The following is a 20839-nucleotide window of genomic DNA, read 5'->3' as shown; positions in this document are numbered from 1 at the left end:
CATCTTTTCCCCCCCAAAAAATAAAAATAAAATGTAAAAAATAGGGAAAAAAGACATATTGGGTATCCCCTTGTCCATATTGACCGGCTCTATAAATATATCACATGACCTAACCCCTCAGGTGAACGTCAAAAAAATAAAATAAAAACTGACCTTAAGTCACTAAAAGTGCAACACCAAGCGATCAAAAAGGCACATGCCTCAAAAATAGTACCAATCTAACCGTCACCTCATCCCGCATAAAATTAGTCCCTAACTTAAGACAATCGCCCAAAAAACAAAAAAACTATGACTCTTAGACTAGGGAGACACTAAAACATTTTTTTTTTTTGTTTCAAAAATGCTTTTATTGTGTTAAATGTGACATATTGGGTATCGCCATGTCCGTAACAACCTGCTCTATAAAATACCATATGACCTAACCTCTCAGATGAACTCCGTAAAAATATATATATTTGTGTCAAAGCCATTTTTGTCACCTTACATCACAAAAAGTGTATAAGCAAGTAATCAAAGTCATAGGTACCCCAAAATAGTGCCAATCAAATCGTCATCTGATACCCTACCTAAGACAATTGCCCAAAAAAAAAAAAAATATGGCTCTAAGACTATGGAGACACTACATGATTTGTTTTGTTTAAAAAATGCTGTTATTGTGTAAAACTTAAATAAATAAAAAAAGTATACATATTAGGTATCGCCGCATCTGTAAGAAGCTGCTTTATTAAAATTTCACATGAACTAACCCCTTAGGTGAACACCGTAAAAAAAAATTATTAAAACGGTATAAAAAAAGCCATCACAAAAAGTGTAATACCAAGCGATCAAAAAGTCGTATGAACCCTACAATAGTACCAATGAAACGGTCATCTCATACTGAAAAAAATTTGTCCCTACATGAGAGTCGCCCAAAGAATATGGAGACACTAAAACATTATTTTCAAAAAAGCTTTTATTGTGTTAAATGTAAAAAAATATAGAAAAAGTTGATATATTTGCCGCGTCCGTAACAACTTGCTCTATAAAATACCATATGAACTAACCCTAATTTAAAGTGTGTCAAAAAAGTGTTTGTCACTTTACATAACAAAAAGTCATATGTACCCTAATATAGTACCAACAAAACTGCCACCTTATCCCATAGTTTCCAAAATTGGGTAATATTTTTGGGAGTTTCTACTCTAGGGGTGCATCAGGGGGTGTTCAAATGTGACATGGCAACTTAAAATTCTCCCAGTGTAATATGCCCTTCAAAAACCATATGGTGCTCCTTTCCTTCTGTACCCTGCCGTGTGCCCGTACAGCAGTTTACGACCACATATGGGGTGTTTCTGTAAACTACAGAATCGGGTTAATAAATAGAGTTTTGTTTGCCTGTTAACCCTTGCTTTGTTACTGGAAACAATTCTGAAATTTCATCTCCATTTTCCTTTAATTCTTGTGGAACACCTAAAGGGTTAATAAAGTTTGTAAAAACAGTTTTGAATACCTTGAGAGGTGTAGTTCCTAAAATGGGGTAATTTTTGAGTGGTTTCTGTTATGTAAGCGTCACAAAGTGACTTCCGACCTGAACTGGTCCTTAACCTGTTATGGACACAGGGCGTACAGGTACGCCCTGATGTCCTGGTTCTTAAGGACACATGGCGTACCTGTACACCCTGTGTATTTCCGATCCCCGTGATCGGAAGAAGGATCTGGTGACCCGATAACCCGGTATAGGACGGTGATCGGTGGTGTGATAATACACCACCAATCACCGTCCTGCGAACCTGAGAGGTGGCGGTCACGCCACCTCTCAGGATCGCTTATGGCTGGGCGGGTGGTGCGGCAGTTTTGAATTGCTGGAGCTCCTCTCCCTGCTCATACCGGTCCGTGGAGCGGCAGAGAGAGGAGCCTGGCTGTGCTGTGCGGTTTTTTTTGTGCCATCAGGCACAAATTTGTGTTTTTTGGTGAGGTAGGGAGAGGTAGATTAGGCAGGGATAGTAAGGGAGAGTTAGGGGAAAAGTTTTTTTATTAGGTTGTAGCACCGGATTGGGTGTCTGGGGTCCACAGCACTCACCTGTGTGACCCTAGACCCCCCCCAGAGGTGCTGCAGCTTGCCCCCCCCGCCCCCACACACACTTTTTTTGGGGCGCAAGTTTCTTTTTTTTTTGCATGCGCTGACTGTGGCTGGCACTCTTAGCGTCCGGCCACTGTTAGCTCATCGCCCACCCCACCGCTGATCAGCGAGTTTGAATCTTTTTTTTCTTTTTTTTACACTTTTGGGCATTTTCGAATTATTATTATTATTATTATTATTATTTTTCTTCTGTTAGTTTTAGGGAAAAGTCCGTGAACACCCGTCCCCCACACACACACACTTCCATATGGCACGCCAGACGTTCACGGCCGAGGAGGGATACGCCCTGCTTGCCTCCGACTCCGAGAGCCCCAGTGAGGACGAGGATGACCCCACTTTCCTTTTGTCATCCGCGTCCTCCTGATTATATAGCGATGATGATGAGCCCCCAAGGCGGCAGAGACGCCGCCAGGTGGAGCTAGGGGACCGCCATGCTAGGGACCCTGTGGCCCACACTAGTACGAGCAGCTCTGGGGCTCGTACTAGATTTTCTGGTTATTTACAATTGGTCACTAGGACCAGTAATTGTCTCTGGGTTGACACGTATTATTAAAGTGCTAAAAATTAACATTTATTACTTGTCCTTAAAATTTCTAAACTAGAACTGACGTGATTAAAAATATCAGCCATGTATGCCTTGTCATTTGTAGTGATCTAAGTATTTTTGTGAGACCACTAGGGGGCAATCTTCACTTGTGGCTGCCTGACTATCTCCACTATCTCCACACAGCTCTTGCCGTGCTTAGTTTGATGCACACTGTTTGTTTCACAGTGCGCGTACTAGATTTTCGGCCCACCAGATAAGTCCACCTGAGCCCCCTACCGGTGAACTTGTCTGGTGTACCCCAGAGTATTTTGAGCCTGTGATTCCTGATTTTGTTGGCCAAGCAGGAATCCAGATTCCCACAATGGGCTTCACTAAATATGACTATTTTAGTCTCATTTCATTGACCACTTTGTGAATCTGGTGGAGCAAACAAACCTGTACGCCAGTTCATTGCTCAACACCCAGGCTCCTTTTTGGCTAGGGCCGGTGGCTGGACTCCGGTCAGTGCAGCTGAGATGAGGATGTTTTGGGGCCTCGTTCTGCACATGGGCCTAGTAAAAAAAAAACTGTGTCAGGCATTACTGAAGTGGGGACGTCCTCTACCAGACCCCACTTTACAGTACGGCCATGACACGTACCCGGTTTGAGGCCATCCAGAAATGCCTGCATTCATTTTTTGGAGGCCTAAGTACCTGGAAAGGAGGTCGTGGTTGATGAGTCTCTCATTGCTTTCAAGGGGAGACTCCTTTTCCGCCAGTATGTTCCCTCTAACCGGGCGAGGTATGGCGTGAAGCTGTACAAACTTTGTGAGAGTACCTCAGGGTACACACACAACTTTCGTGTGTACGAGGGGCGAGATTCCCATATTCAACCCCCAGAATGTCCCCCCACTCTGGGTGTTAGCGGGAAACTTGCGTGGGACCTTATGCACCCACTGCAAGATAAAAGTTACCACCTGTACGTGGATAACTTTTATACTAGTATCCCCTTGTTCCAGTCCCTCGCCACCAGATCCACGTCCGCTTGTGGGACCGTGCGGAAAAATCAACACGGCCTTCCTACCCACCCCCTCCAGGTACCTATTCCCAGGGGTGAGACCCGTGCTCTTACCGTGCCCTAGAAACCTGTTGCTGGTCAGATATAAGGACAAGAGGGATGTCCTTGTACTGTCCACAATTCACGGTAACTGCATCACCCCAGTCCCTGTGCGAGGTACCGCGGCAACGGTCCTCAAGCCCGATTGTATCGTCAACTACAATCGGTATATGGGAGGAGTTGATCTCTCTGATCAAGTCCTTAAGCCATATAATGCCATGCGCAAAACCCGGGCATGGTACAAAAAAGTTGCGGTCTACTTGGTACAGTTTGCCTTGTACAACTCTTTTGTGCTGTCCCGGAGCGCTGGCAACACAGGGAAATTCCTGCAGTTCTATGAGGCAGTCGTCAAGGCCCTGATCTTTTCTGACCGGTAAAGAGCAGGCCGGAGTACCTCGGGAACTGAAGGCGCCCGGATCGTCACCAACCAGGTGTGGTCCCCCATACTTGAAAGAAGGGACGGTCCCCAAAAAAGTGCAGAGTGTGTTACAGGAGGGGGATACGAAAGGACACCACTACTCAATGTGACACGTGCCCCGATCATCCGGGCCTCTGCATTGACGGTTGCTTCAGGGAATACCACACTTCCATGGAGCACTAAATTTATATTCCCCTTCCCCAATTTTAATTCCATTTAGCCACTGACAATCGGAAAAAAACTATGGTTCTCAGACTTGAGACACTAAAACAAAACTAAAATAAATAAAAAAAAGGTAGACATATTAGGTATCGCCGCATCCGTAAGAATCTGCTCTATAAAAATACCCCATGACCTAACCCCTCAGATGAGCACGGTCAAAAAAATAAAATAAAAACTGTGCAAAAAAAAGGTATTTTTTTGTCACCTTACATCACAAAAAGTGTAATAGCAAGCGATCAAAAAGTCCTATGCCCCCCAAAATAGTGCCAATAAAACCGGGCTCTCATCCTGCAAAAAATGAGCCCCTAACTGAGATAATAAGCTAAAAACTAAAAAAAAAACTGACTCTTAGACTATGGAGACATTAAAAAAAATTTTTTGTTTATAAAAGGATAATATAGTGTATAACCTAAATAAATAAAAAGTAGACATATTAGGTATTGCCGTGTCCGTAAGAATCTGCTCTATAAAAATACCCCATGACCTAACCCCTCAGATGAACACGGTTAAAAAAATAAAATAAAAACTGTGCCAAAATAGCTATTTTTTTGGCAAATTTTCCATTTTAAATCGTTTTTTTCAGTAACAAAGCAAGGGTTAACAGCCAAACAAAACGTAATATTTATTAGCCTGATTCTGCAGTTTACAGAAACACCCCATATGTGGACGTAAACTGCTGTATGACCAAATGGCAGGGCGCAGAGGAACGCCGTATGGTTTCTGGAAGGCAGATTTTGATGGCCTTTTTTTTGGCACCATGTCCCATTTGAAGAACATCCTGATGCCCCCCTAGAGTAGAAACTCCATAAAAGTGACTCCATCTAAGAAACTACACCCCTCAAGGTATTCAAAACTGATTTTACAAACTTTTATTAACCCTTTAGGTGTTCCTCAACAGTTTATGGCAAATGGAGATGAAATTTCAGAATTTCTATTTTTGGTAACCTTGCCTCACAAAAATGTAATATAGAGCAACCAAAAATCATATGTACCCTAAAAATAGTCCCAACAAAACTGCCACCTTATCATGTAGTTTCCAAAATGGGGTCACTTTTATGGAGTTTCTACTCTAGGGGTGCATCAGGGGGGCTTCAAATGGGACATGGTGTAAATAAACCAGTCCAGCAAAATCTGCCTTCCAAAAACCACACTGCGTACCTTTCCCTCTACGCCCTGCCGTGTGCCCGTACAGTAGTTTACGGCCACATATGGGGTGTTTATGCAAACTACAGAATCAGGGCAATAAATATTGAGTTTTGTTTGGCTGTTAACCCTTGCTTTGTTACTGGAAAAAAATGGATTAAAATGGAAAATTTGCCAAAAAAATTAAAATTTTATCTCCATTTGCCATTAACTCTTGTGGACCACCTAAAGGGTGAACGACGTTTGTAAAATCAGTTTCTATTATGTAAGCCTCACAAAGTGACTTCAGATCTGAACTGGTCCTTTAAAAAGTGGGTTTTTGAAAATTTCTAGAAAATTTCAAGATTTGCTTCTAAACTTCTAAGCCTTGTAACATCCCCAAAAAATAAAATATAATTCCCAAAATGACCCAAACATGAAGTAGACATATGGGGAATGTAAAGTAATAACTATTTTTGTAGGTATTACTATGTATTATACAAGTAGAAAAATTGAAACCAACATTTTTGGTAAATTTGGTATTTTTTTTATAAATAAAAATGAATTTTTTTACTCCATTTTACCAGTGTCATGAAGTACAATATGTGATGAAAAAACAATATCAGAATGGCCTGGATAAGTCAAAGCGTTTTAAAGTTATCACCACATAAAGTGACACTGGTCAGATTTGCAAAAAATGGCCTGGTCCTGAAGGTGAAAATGAGCCCGATCCTTAAGAAGCAATGGATTTGCTACTAACCTTGGCCTTCTAACGTCCCCAAAAAATAAAATGGCATTCACAAAATGATCCAAACATAAAGTAGACATATGGGGAATGTAAAATAATAACTATTATATGAGTTCTCAGTTCACTATATGTTTTAAAAGCCGAGAAATTGAAATTTGGAAAGTTGCGAATTTAATTTTTATTTTATTTTAAATTTGGTATATTTTATTTTAAATAAAAATGAAAAATATTGTCTGAAATTTACCACTATCATGAAGTACAATGTATCATTAGAAAACAGTCTCAGAATGGCTTAGGTAAGTTAAAGCGTTACAAAAGTTATTATCACATAAAGTGACATGTCAGATTTCCAAAAAAAACGGCCTGATCCTTAAGGTGAAAAATGGCAGGGTCCTGAAGGGATTAATGTTAGTATTAGCAGGGAAAACCATGAAGAAGGTAGAGGACTGTGGATAACATGACACTGGGAGGACGTGGGGAAGGGGCAGAGTCTGACACAGAACGATTATAGACACAAGTCAGTAACATAGTGTGATAGGAACACTACAGAGAGGGAATTCCTCTAGGGAAAGTATTAAGGGAGTGAGGGGATGCTGAAACTGTGCTTAGTTGTTGTCCCACCTCACTTGTTCAGCTTGTCTGGCAGCCTGCTCTGCGCTTAATTTTCTGATTTCCTGCCTCCAAGGCTGGGCCCCCACCCCGGCTTTTCGTGACATCACATCTGCTCTTCAGCCATGTATGCTCACTTCTGATGATTGTCTGATCAGGGGGCAGGGAGGGCTATCATTCAGACAGCCTGAGCCCACCCAGCCTTAGAGTTGGTAAACCAGGTTTATTCGGTCTCCTTGATAAGAAGGTGTAGTGGCTCAGTTGGTAGAGTGCGTGGGTTTATCTATTGGATTCTACAGTGCAGACAGGCGTTAATTTTTTTTTATTCGAATTTCAGCCCATTTGGAATTTTTTTCCAGCTCCCCACTATACTGGGTGCAATATTAAATGGTGGAATTGGAAAGCGCAACTTTTCCTACAAAAAATAAGCCCTCTTAAGGCTATATGAACGAAAAAATAAAAAAGTTATGGCCCTAGAAAGGCAGGGAGTGAAAAATAAAAGCAGAAAAACTGAAAATCACAAGGTCCTCAAAGGGTTAAACACGTTGCATTATAGCACAAACATGTTACAGCAACAACACCAGTTTTATATCCATATCAGTGCTCCAGATGGCGACCAAAATGGTCGCCAATGCAACTTAGAATTAGAAAATGTCGACAAGACTACAAAGCCATTAGTGCCTAAACCCTCTGCTGCTCTGTCTCTTTAAGAAAAGAAAAAAAAAAGATTTCAAGGCGTCTGCTGCGCGCCGGCTTTTTCTTCTGTGGTTCCTTTTACACTTAGCCGACACGCTCTAGTGTCAGGAGAAAAACCCGCCTACCCACTTCGCCATTGGCTGCCAGTTCTAACCCGCGAACTACAATCTGCTGGTCTGGTAGGTGAGGAGAGGTCCTCCCACTGATTCGTCAGAGCCGCCCGTACACTGTGTTCACTCTGCGCCGTGTATTATAATCCATGTATAGTGGAATGCTCCCCCTGACACGACTTGATGCATTGCCTCAGGACTGTGCCTCTGCCGAGCACGATGCGGCCTCCACATACCAGGTAACGAGACTGACGAGCAGAGGCTGGGCTCTTTTTAATGGAATCTCTGTCTCCTCTGCCCTGAAATATGTCCTGAAGCCGCTCAGCTTAGATTTCATGCTCTGACACAGTGGTTTGAACCTTCAGCGCTGAGGTTACATAGTAAGTCTGCCTTGTAGCTGAAGATGGATGGATCCTGTGAAACCTCCCACAAGACAGCGGTGTGATCTCCAGGTTTAGATCATGTACTGCAGAGGCTGCTCTCCTGGAGATTTAACTTTTTTTTTATTTTATTTGTATTTTACTATATCTTATAAAGTGTATTTTTATTTTATAGTACCCCTTTACAATCCTGGGTGCATCATAACTGCCATGTGTTACAGCAAAGAAGGGGTTTTCTCACACCAGTCCATAGACCCAAGGGGCCACAGTGCTACGTAAAGTGTCCCACTGGAGTTTTCTCTGACAACCCCTACTGTGCTGGATACGGCAGTGGGGCGGAGGTGACGTTCCGTCAGGAGTGTTCGCTGTGTTTGGGGACCTGGTGACAGTCCCTACAGTAAGCCCTCTGCCGTATCTGATAGTCCAGTCACAGCCATAGCCGCCCTCTGCCGTATCTGATGGTCCAGTCACTGCCATAGCCGCCCTCTGCCGTATCTGATAGTCCAGTCACAGCCATAGCCGCCCTCTGCCGTATCTGATAGTCCAGTCACAGCCATAGCCGCCCTCTGCCCTATCTGATAGTCCAGTCACAGCCATAGCCGCCCTCTGCCTTGTCTGATAGTCCGGTCACAGTCGCTGTATCGGGTGACGCCCCTCTTCAGGACTAAGGTCCTCATACACATTAGATGCCAGTGGCTGCACCCATGGACTCCTGTCTACTTCCCTTGCATTATGTTAAATGGTCATGTGATGCAAGGGAAGCAGATCTCCACCGTGGCCAGAGATTGTCTTGATGGCACTGCAGTCTAATGTTTTCATAGAGAAACCCAAGATAAGCAGCGGAGGCCGGGAAGCAAATGAGCCAGGACCCAGCACCTAGGGATTACCAACGTGAATCTGACTAGTCTGACAGGTCATGGAAATGAGTGCACAACCCCTTTAACTGCGTGGGCTGTAGCTTAGAAAACCCCATGCTCCTAAGCATCCCAGCTATATTATATGTATTTAAAATTTTGCTCCTAAATTTTTCAGGTATGATATTTTCTTTAGTCTGGAGCCCTGCATATTATTAAACACATAGTTCAAAGACAATTTACAACAAACGCTGCATTGTTATATTGTGTTAGTGGACATATTCGTACATCAGACTGTGTGTTTCAAAGACATTTTAGTACAGAGTTTTCATTGTTTTACCACTGATATTAGTACCAGCAGTATCAGTACCTGCCAGGAGTAGTAGTAGTTGGCCACAGTTCTCCCTGGCTCCTAATATTATTGAGGACACACAGGATGGAATTGTGGACTAGATGGCTCTGGCTCAGCGTTTAGACTACCATGAGGCGGAGATTTGGGGGAGGAGGGGCACCCCATACATAGCTGTGTTTGTGGTGGTAGGAGTAGTCGCACCTGTAGCTGCACTGGTGGTGGTAGGGGCAGTGGTAGCAGCATTGGATCTGAAGGCAAATATAAAGCAGGTAATCTGGAGGGGGCAAGGAAACCCATGATGACATATCATAGTTTTCATGGTGGGAGGTTGAGGACTATAACAATGATTGTGTGTTGGACAGGATCTAAGAGCCAGATCCAGGTGCTGAGAAGATGGTAACATCAGAGGAAGAGGATGGTGGCAGCGGCAGCAATACAGAGTGAAGGCAACATACAGTTAGAACCTCCCAAAACCTGCCAGGTCCAGATCTGCTTCTAGTATTGTCAGCTTGGGAACTGGTGATGTTGATGATACTGTGGTCGCAGGCTGAAAACAGGCCAGACCTAAAACCAGCCCGGCTGCAGCTAGCTCTGTGTGGAGTGTGCAAGTATCTCCTGTCTGGCAGTTTTTCTCTACGGTGCTGGAAAACAAAAGCAATGCCCTGTGCAAGATCTGCCAGATTACAATAAGCCATGGGAGTGACAGAGGTGTCTGCCAGCTACCACAACAAGAGATTCCTCCTTCTCCCGGTCTCCTTTGTGGCAGCCAGGCGGCATCCACGTGCAGTACTGTGTCCAAGTCCTCATCAGTTACTGCTTCTCCTGCTCAGACTATGCCTCCTCCTATTCTGTCCCACCATCAGCCATCAATAATGGAATGTGTGGCCAAGAAACCACTCTGCTTGCACAGGTTACTGGTGGTTCAGTGTCTGTGGTATCACTTTGTGGATTCTGTTGCCTTTAGGGGGCTAATGGCATGTGCTCAGCCTCACTAGAAGTTATCTAGCTAGCATTTTATTTTAAAAAGCCATCCCTGCTTTGTACTCTCAAGTGGCGGTGAATGTAGGCCACTCCTTGCAATTCTAGCTGTGCAGCAAGGTGCACACAATGGACACCTGGAGCAACGGTTACGGACTGGAACAGTTCATGCCTTTCACAGCCCATTAGATCAATGTTTTTTGCAGCGAGGCAGCACTGTAGCAAGAAGGCCAGGTCCTATTGACACCTCCACGTTTGTTCCGACACCAGGCACTTATCGGCCTCCTCCATGGATATCCTCCTGTCCCAAACAGAAGCAGGGCAGAACATCGCTCCCTCTCCCCCTTCTTCCTATCATGTGAAGCGTTGCCATGCCGTTTTAGAGCTGATCTCCCTGGGTGATAGTAGCCACATAGCCAAATACTTTCTAAAGGGCATCAAGCAGCAAACAACCGCGCTGGCTGTCTCCTCACCTAACTCCAACTGGGCAAGGTGGTCAGAGACAATTGCAGGAACATTGTGGCTGCTTGTGTTTGGGAGAAATAACACATGCTCCCTGAATGATGCATGCGATAAATCTAGTCGTGCAGCGTTTGTTAACCACTTCCCATCTGGGCCATTTGCCCCCTTCCTGACCAGGCCTAATTTTGCAAAACTGACATATCTCCCTTTATGTGGTAATAACTTTGGAACGCCTTTACTTATCCAAGTCATTCAGAGATTGTTTTCTCGTGACACATTGTACTTCATGATAGTCATAAATTTGAGTCAAAATATTTCACCTTTTATTTATGAAAAAATCCCAAATTTACCAAAAATATAGAAAAATTCGCAATTTTCTAAATTTTAATTTCTCTGCTTTTAAAACAGAAAGTGATACCTCATAAAATATTTATTACTTAACATTCCCCATATGTATACTTTATGTTGGCATCATTTTGGAAATGTCATTTTATTTTTTTAGGACGTTAGAAGGCTTAGAAGTTTAGAAGCAATTCTTCCAATTTTTAAGAAAATTGCCAAAACCCACTTTTTAAGGACCAGTTCAGGTCTGAAGTCACTTTGTGGGGCCTACATAGTGGATACTCCTATAAATGACCCCATTGTAGAAACAACACCCCTCAAGGTATTCAAAACCGATTTTACAAACTTTGTTAACCCTTTAGGCGTTCCACAAGAATTAAAGGAAAATGGAGATCAAATTTTTAAATTTCACTTTTTTGGCAGATTTTCCATTTTAATCAATTTTTTTCTTTAACACATCGATGGTTAACAGCCAAACAAAACTCAATATTTATTACCCAGATTCTGCGGTTTACAGAAACACCCCACATGTGGTCATAAACTGCTGTATGGGCACACGGCAGGGCACAGAAGAAAAGGAACTCCACATGGTTTTTAGATGCCATGTCCCATTTAAAGTCCCCTGATGCACCCTTACCGTAGAAACTCCCAAGAAGTGATCCCATTTTGGAATCTAGGGGATAAGGTGCCAGTTTAATTGCTACTATTTTTGGGTACATATGATTTTTTTATCATTCATTATAATACTTTATGGGGCAAGGTGACCAAAAAATTGGTTGTTTTAGCACAGTTTCTATTTATTTATTTTTACAGCGTTCACCTGAGGGGTTCAGTCAAGTGCCATTTTTATAGAGCAGATTGTTACGGACGTGGCGATACCTAATATGTATACTTTTTCTTATTTATTAAAGTTTTACACAATAATAGCATTTTTGAAACAAAAAAATGATGTTTTAATGTGTCCATGTTCTGAGAACTATAGTTTTTTTATTTTTTAAGAGGGGCTCATTTTTTGCGGGATGAGGTGACGGTTTTATTGGTACCATTTTGTGGGACATACGCGTTTTTGATCACTTGGTGTTGCACCTTTTGTGATGTAAGGTGACAAAAATTGCTTGTTTTGACACAGTTTTTTTTTTTTTTTTTTTTACGGTGTTCACCTGAGGGGTTAGCTCATGTGATATTTTTATAGAGCTGTTTTTTACGGACGCGGCAATACCAAATATGTCTATTTTATTTTTTCTATTTTTAACTTTTTTTTTATTTCTTACTTTTGGAATTTTTTTTTTTTTACATGTGAAACCTTTTTTCTATTTTATTTTTTCAACACTTTTTTTTTATTTTTTATTTTACACTTTTCTTCCCCCATAAGGTCATACAAGACCTCTGGGGGACATTTACTTCACTTTTTCTTTTTTTTTTCACTGTTGATTTCTCCTGTAACTGGGGCTGACATAGTAGTGATACTTCATAAAATAGTATAATGGATCGCTTTTCTTTCAGGGGGTCGCAACCACATACTACTTCACGACACAAGGATTAAGGTCCAAACAACGCTTTTATTTGGCATCAGCACAAACATAAATGATACTAAAAAAACACCTGCCCGTCTAGGCACTTGCTAATACAAAATAACATATCCCTGACTCTTCTAAAGAGCCCTGTTCACACACGGAAATCAAATGCGGCCAAACAGTCCAACAGCCTCCAAGCTGTGACAAATCCAGTACCTTTTGGGGGATTATGGCCCAGTAGTAATCCTGACTCTGGCCGTGCTTCCTTCGCTCCACCAGCATCGCTGGGTCCCCCAAACTTCGGGCTATCCCGTAGCCTCGTGGCCCCCCAACCTTCCTGGCTAAGACCACTCAGAGCCTCTGCAGATCTCTGTTCCAAATCACTCTCTCTTGCAGAGTTACATACTCGGAAGTGCTTTATGCCATCCTGATTACAGCAGGCTTCACCTGCGATCACCTCAGGGCAAAGGGAACACGCGTACTGTAACGGTGTGGATTGGCAAATCCCACTACCAAACCTATCCGCCAATCCAAATAAAATTCAGCCCAGAAGAACATGTGTACCAAACTGTCTCAGCAAACTATACTTTGCTGAGACTACTGCAACTTCCTGGATTTCAGTCATCTCACCCTGCTAAGGTATCTGGGTGGGACATTACACACCTTCCAGCACTGTACACATCACCACAATAGTTATCATTTTACATGCCACATATGTCTACTTTGTTTGCATCATTTTGTAATTGTCATTTTATTTTTTTAGGCTTAGAAGTTTAGAAGCTCATTTTAAAATTTTTAACAAATATTCCAAAACCCACTTTTTTAAGGACTAGTTCAGTTATGAAGTAACTTTGTGGGGCTTACACAGTAGAAACCACCCATAAATTACCACATTTTAGAAACTACACCCCTCAAGTTATTCAAAACTAATTTTACAAACTTTATTAACCCTTTAGGTGTTCCACAAGAATTAAAGCAAAACGGAGGGGACATTTTAAAATTTCATTTTTTGGGGCAGATTATCCATTTAAATCCAATTTTCCTGTAACACAGCAAGGGTTAAGAGCCGAAGAAACCTCAATATTCATTACCTTGATTCTGAAGTTTACAGAAACACCCCACGTGTGGTCGTAACCTGCAGTATGGGCGCATGGCAGGGTGCAGACAGAAAGGAGCGGCATATTGTTAACAGAGGGCAGATTTTGCTGGAATGGTTTTCAGGTGCCATGTCAAATTTGAAGAGACCCTGAGGTACCCCTAGAAATAAAACCCCAAAAAGTGACCCCATTTTGGAAACTACCCCGCTCAAGGAATAAATTTAGTGGTGAAGTGAATGCTTTGACCTAACAAGCGTTTCATAGAATTTAGAAACACATGGCTGTGAATATGAAAAATTTACTTTTATTTCCAATATAAAGTTGCTTTGTCCACAATTTTTTTTTAATTTCACAAAGGGTAACAGGAGAAAATGCACCCCAAAATTTGTTATGCATTTTTTACTGAATACGGCAACACCTCATACGTGGTCATAAACCGCTGTTTGGGGGCATGGCAGCATTCAGAAGGTTTTCTAACATGTAATTTGCTGAAATTAGTTTAGGGCGCATAACATTTGTATTTTTTCACCAATGTAGCTGTTTGGGGGCTTGTTTTTTGTGAGAGGGGCTGTAGTTTTTATTGGTATCGTTTTGGGGTACATATGTCTCGATGATCCTTTTTTTATACTATTTTGTGTGGAGGTGAAGTGGTCAAAAATGACAATTCTGTCAGTGTTTTTTTTTTTTATAGGGTTCCTCTTGTGGTAAATATTATATGATTATTTTATTCTGAGGGTTGATACAGTTATGGCGATACCAAATTTATGTATTTTTTTAATTATGTTTTACAACTTTTTTTAGCAATAAAATCACATTTGTGTTAAAAATTAATGATATGTTGCATCACCATATACTAAAGTCCATAACTTTTTAATTTTTTCACCAACGTAGCTGTTTGGGGGCTTGTTTTTTGCGTGATGGGTAGGGTTGAGCGAACCTGAACTGTAAAGTTTGGGTTTGTACCGAACTTTAGGATTTTTGGACCCCGGACCCGAACATTTCAGTAAAAGTTTTATGGCGCTTTTTGAAAGGCTGCAGAGCAGCCAATTAACAAGCGTTTAACTGTGTGACCTTAGAAGCCATCACAGCCATGCCTACTAATGGCATGGCTGTAATTGGCCAATGCAGCATGTGACCCAGCCTCTATATAAGCTGGAGTCACGTAGCACTGCACGTCACTCTGCTCTGATTAGTGTAGGTATGGGATGCTGCTGCTGTGAGGGAGAGAATAGGACAGAATCTTTAATCAGAAGTGCTTGTTTAACTACTAGATTTTGTTTTGTGGGTGCAGTGCACAATTTTACCCTGCCCTGAGCCCAGTGATCCAGAAAAATAACTTTTATCCGTCTGTTAGTTAGGTGGGCGGTGGCGGCCATTTTTTTTGCAAGTTCTGTGCAACAGCACAGCATATGTGCATTTGTGACAGTCAAATAGAAGCTTGAACTACTGCAATTATATTCTGGGTTTAAAAAAATCACCCATTTTTGGCAAGACCCTACATCTGTGGCCTTTGCGGCATTAGTCAATATGCAATTTAAGCTAGAAATACAGCAATCATTTTCTGTTATTAAAAAAACAACATTTTTGGGCAAAATACTTAATTTGCGGCCTTGTCTGTATCTGTCAGTGTGAGATACACGCTTTCGATACTGCTGTGCTATTCTGGTATAAAAAAAACACCCATTTAGGGCAAAAATCTTAATATGAGGAGAGCATCAAATAAGGGACGTGGCCCCGGTCGTGGTGCTGCTGGTGGAACTCCTGTTGCAGGGAGAGGACATGGTCGATCTGTGCCACCCACACGCACAAGTGAAACACCTTCTTCAGGTGCGAGTAGGTGACAGAACCTTCAGCGGTATTTGGTCGGGCCTAATGCGGATCTACGAATGGTGAGGCCAGAACAAGTACAGGCGATAGTAGATTGGGTTGCTGACAGTGCCTCCAGTTCCTTTACATTGTCTCCCACCCAGTCTCCTGCTGAAAGATCAGAGTTGTCACCTGCAGCCGATGTCCATCAGTCTTTCACCTCACCCCCTTGCAAATCAGCCAAGCAGTCGGGGCCCCAAGTCATGCAGCAGTCTCTTCTGCTTTTTGATGACTCTGCTAGCAGGGTCTCCCAGGGTCATCCACCTAGCCCTGCCCCAGAAGTGGAAGATATTGAGTGCACCGATGCCCAACCACTTGTGTTTCAAGTTGAGTACATGGGAGGACCACCGCAACACGTCTCAGATGATGACGAAACACAGGTGCCAACTGCTGTGGCTTTTGAAAGTGTGCAGACAGACAAGGAGGGCAGGGGTGAAGACTGGGTGGAAGATGATGTGGAGGACGATGAGGTCCTCGACTCCACATGGAATCAAGGTCATGCGAGTGACCTGTGTAGTTCAGAGGAAGAGGCGGTGGTCGCACAGAGCCACCAGCACAGCAGAAGAAGGAGCTGGGTGCAAAAGCGGAGCGGCTGTCCCCTAGACAGTAAGCCTGCTACTGCCCACCGCAGCAAGGGACCGAGCACACCAAAGCCAGCTCCAAGGAGTTCCCTGGCGTGGCAGTTCTTCAGACAATGTGCTGACGACAAGACACGAGTGGTTTGCACTGTGTGCGATCAGAGCCTGAAGCGAGGCATAAATGTTCTCAACCTGAGCACAACCTGCATGACCAGGCATCTAAGTGCAAAGCACGAGCTGCAGTGGAGTAGACACCTCAAAAACCAAGAAAGATCTCTGGCTCCTCCTGCTTCCTCTTCTGCTGCAGTCTCGGCCTCTTCATCCACCTCTGGAGTGACAGTGGCACCTGCCACTCCGCAAACAGAGGATCTGCCAGCAATACCACCACCTGAGTCGCCAAGCATCTCCACAATGTCCCATGGAATCGTTCAGCTCTCCATCTCCCAAACACTGGAGCGGAAAAGGAAGTACCCCTCTACCCACCCGCGATCCCTGGCCCTGAATGCCAGCATTTCAAAATTACTGTCCTTTGAAATGCTGTCATTCCGTCTGGTGGAGACGGAGAGTTTTAAAAGCCTTATGGCGGTGGCTGTCCCACAGTACGTCGTGCCCAGCCGCCACTACTACTTTTCCAGGCGTGCCATCCCTTCCCTGCACTGCACAACGCCATCTATGACAAGGTCTACCTAACTACGGATACGTGGACCAGTAAGCACGGTCAGGGACGTTATATCTCCATAACAGCACACTGGGTAAATGCAGTGGCGGCTGGGGCTGAGACAGATAGCAGTTTGGCGCATGTCCTTCCACCACCGAGGATTGCAGGGTGCTTCAGTTTGCCTTTTGTTGCTTCCTCCTCCTACTCAGCTTCCTCATCCTCTACCGGCTCCTCATCCGGTCAGCGTAACACTTTCACCACCAACTTTAGCACAGCCAGGGGTAAACGACAGCAGGCAGTTTTAAAACGTATCAAACCCCACACCGTGCAGGAGCTGTGGACGGGCCTTGAACAACAGACTGATGAGTGGTTGGTGCCAGTGTGCCTCAAGCCCGGCCTGGTGGTGTGCGATAATGGGCGGAATCTCGTAGCAGCTCTGGGACTAGCTGGTTTGACGCACATCCCTTGCCTGGCGCATGTGCTGAATTTGGTGGTGCAGAGGTTCCTTAAAAATTACCCTGATATGTCAGAGCTGCTGCATAAAGTGCGGGTCGTCTGTGCGCGCTTTCGGCGTTCTCACCATGCTGCTGCTCGCCTGTCAGCGCTGCAGCGTAACTTCGGCCTTCCCGCTCACCGCCTCATATGCGACGTGCACCACTTCACCACCATGACTGGGCCTCCATGCGAGATCTGTGTTCCTTGTTGCGCTGTTTCGAGTACTCCACCAACATGGCCAGGGCCGATAACGCTGTTCTCAGCGTTCCTATCCCACTTCTATGCCTCCCTGAAAAAACGCTGCTGATGATGATGGAAGAGGATATGGCACAGGAGAAGGAGGAGGAGGAAGAGGGATCATTTCATAGGGTTCCCGGTCAGTCATTCACAAGTGGTTCCGAGGGTGGGTCCCTGCACAAACAAGGTACACAATTGTCCAGCCAGGGCACAGTTCTGGAGGATAACGAGGTGGAGGATGAGGAGGAGGATGAACTGTGTTCACAGCACGGTGGCACCCAAACCAGCTCATGGCCATCACTGGTGCATGACTGGAGGGATACAGAGGACACAGACGATACACCTCCCACAGAGGACAGCTTTTTCGTTTCCTCTGGGCAGCCTGGCACAAATGAGCGATTACATGCTGCAGTGTCTCCGCAACGACCGCAGAGTTGCCCACATTCTAACTTGTGCTGATTACTGATTACAACCAGCACCCCCAGCTGATATGGAACTTCTTAGCAGGAGGCAGCATTTCAGCAACATGGTGGAGCAGTATGTGTGCACACGCCTACACATACTGAATGACGGGTCTGCCCCCTTCAACTTCTGGGTCTCCAAATTGGGCACATGGCCTGAGCTTGCCCTTTACGCGGTGTTGGCCTGCCCTGCAGCCAGTGTCTGAACGTGTGTTTAGCATGGCAGGGGGCGTTATCACAGGCAAGCGCAGCCGACTGTCCACAGCCAATCTGGACAAGCTCACGTTCATTGAAATGAACCAGGCATGGATCCCACAGGACTAGTGCGTACCTTGTGCAGAATAGACATGTATACCGACCTTAACCAACCATTGTTATGCTACAGCGCAATTGCTCATTGTTGTATTTTGGATATTATACACTTTGGAAGTGTACCCTAATAAAAAAAAATATAATAATAATTAAAACTAAAAACCAGTGTTGGCTACCTCGTCCTCCTCCACCGCCGCTTCCACCTATATCGCTACGTCCACCGCCTCTTCAAACTCCTACTCCATATGGACCTCCACCTCAAGTTTTTTTTTTTTTATTTGTACATATTTTATTTTATGTCATTTCACTAATTTTGTCTGTTACATTTTCTGGTGAAAGTCACAAATTTTTGGGTGTGATATACCAGTGCTATACCTAGTAGACAGGTAAAAAAAAAAAAATCACAAATTTGTCTGTTACATATTCTGGTGAAATTCACCACTTTTTGGGTGTGATATACCCCGGCTGTACCTAGTAGACAGGTAAAAACATTTCACTAATTTGTCTGTTACATTCTCGGGTGACATTTGACCATTTTTGCCGTGATTAAACCCCTGCTCTGCATAGGTGATAGGGACATAAATTTCAAAAAATCGTCTGTTACAAGATGACATTTTACCAATTTTGCCGTATAAAAACCCCTGCTCTGTATAGGTGACAGGGAATTAAATTTCAAAAATTCTTCTTTAATTGATGCGCGCCCCCTCCTTTCATTCAATGCTTAAACTTTAACAACTTGTCCCACATTTGCGCTTCAATAATTTGTCCCACTTTTCCTCTCGACGATCATATTTAATTTAAAAAAAATTGCCTCCCTTGGATGTGGTCTCTCTTTCTCACGCTCCCTCTCCGGCGCTGAACCCTTATTTGCCAATAACCGTGATCAACATGGTAGGCTCAGACAAGAACATCAAAAGTTGATAGAGAAGATATCCAAATGGATCGTGGACATCGCGGTGACATGCGATCAGGCAGAAGTTATCTAGAGTCAACAAATTCTAAATACCCCAGTGACATTCCCTATAATTTGTTATTAATCATTCCAATAACAGGGCATCTTAAGAGTCCTGTATTGTTATTTATCGTCACTACCTCCCCAAGTCGGGAGTGGGTAATTGCCGCGCGCCCCCTCCTTTCCTTGGATTCTTCAGTTTTAATAACTTCTTCCACATTTCCGCTCGATCAGAATTAAATTTCATCCATTGATCTCCCTTGGATGTGCTATCCCTTTCTCAGGCTCTCTCTCCAGTGTGCAACCCTGATTCACCGCTAACCGTGATCAACATGGTAGGCGCAGAAAAGAACATCGAAAGTTAAGCAGATATCCAATTGGATCGTGAACATCGCGGGGACGTGCGACATGGTGGGGCAGTATGTGTGCACACGCCTACACAAACTGACTGATGGGTCTGCCCCCTGCAACTTCTGGGTCTCCAAATTGGGCACATGGCCCGAGCTTGCCCTTTACGCCTTGGAGGTGCTGGCCTGCTCTGCAGCCAGTGTATTGTCTGAACGTGTGTTTAGCACGACTGGAGGGGGCTATCACAGAATATATTTCCCAATGTTTTGGGGTGTACCCTAATTAAAAAAAAAAATTTAAATTTTTTTTTAACTAAAAACCAGTGTAGGCTACCTCCTTCACCGCCGCTTCCACCTACACCACCACATCCACCGCCTCCTCAACCTCCTTCTTCATATGGACCTCGTCCTCCTAGATCAAGATTATTATTTTTTATTTTTACGTATTTTATGTTATTTAAAGTCCTTTCCCTATCCACTTGCCATGCTCTTAACCACATTTTGATGCCATTTGCAGCCCTCTAACCCTTTCCATGAAATTTTTAGAGCCATTTTAGTGCTCAAAAGTTCGGGTCCCCATTGACTTCAATGGGGTTCGAGGTCAAGTTCGGGTCCCGAACTTGAACTTTTTTGTGAAGTTCGGTCGAACCCAAACGTCCAGGTGTCCTCTCAACTCTAGTGATGGGCTGTAGTTTTTATTGGTATTATTTTGGGGTACATATGTCTTTTTGATCACTTGTTATATATTTTTTTGTGGACGTGTGGTGACAAAAACAGCATTTCTGTCTGTCTTTTTTTTTATCCATTTTTTTTTAAGGCCTTTTCCGTGCAGGATTAGTAATCTGATACTTTTATGGATCAGGTCGTTACGGATGCGGCGATACAAAATTTGTGTATTTTTTTATTTATTTAATTTTTTTATGACATAAATGAACGGATATAAGAAAAGACCATTTTTATTTTATTCTTATTACATTTTTTAATTTTTACCTTTTTTAATTTTATTTATTAAGACCCATCTGGATCTTGAACATCCAGTGGGCCTGATGGCTTTACAGTGCATTGCAATAGTCATCGGCTCAGATCGTTGTTAGAACTGATTTCGGCCGTTGCAGCAGAGTGTCAGCTGTAAGTTACAGCTTAAACTCTCTGCTGATGGCAGCGACTTCTTTCCTGAGCTGCTGCCATCAATGCCGGCAGCACAAAGAGGAGCGGTGGGGGCATCTGGAGGACATTGGACATATTTTGGGGCATATGGGGGGGGGCAG

General features: G+C 43.6%; 2 protein-coding genes across 2 annotated transcripts in view; both read left to right on the top strand.

Annotated features, from left to right (window-relative positions):
- Positions 1 to 20839, top strand: part of LOC121003516 (zinc finger protein 208-like) — a 2651670-nt gene that overhangs the window by 462362 nt on the left and 2168469 nt on the right. The gene's annotated exons all lie outside the window — the stretch shown is intronic.
- Positions 1 to 20839, top strand: part of LOC121003537 (zinc finger protein OZF-like) — a 1338071-nt gene that overhangs the window by 1081602 nt on the left and 235630 nt on the right. The gene's annotated exons all lie outside the window — the stretch shown is intronic.

This window comes from Bufo bufo, chromosome 6 (assembly GCF_905171765.1).
Source record: "Bufo bufo chromosome 6, aBufBuf1.1, whole genome shotgun sequence".
NCBI classification, from domain to species: Eukaryota; Metazoa; Chordata; class Amphibia; order Anura; family Bufonidae; genus Bufo; species Bufo bufo.
Note: the sequence above shows the minus strand (reverse complement) of the source record. Positions and strands in the feature narration are given on the sequence as shown.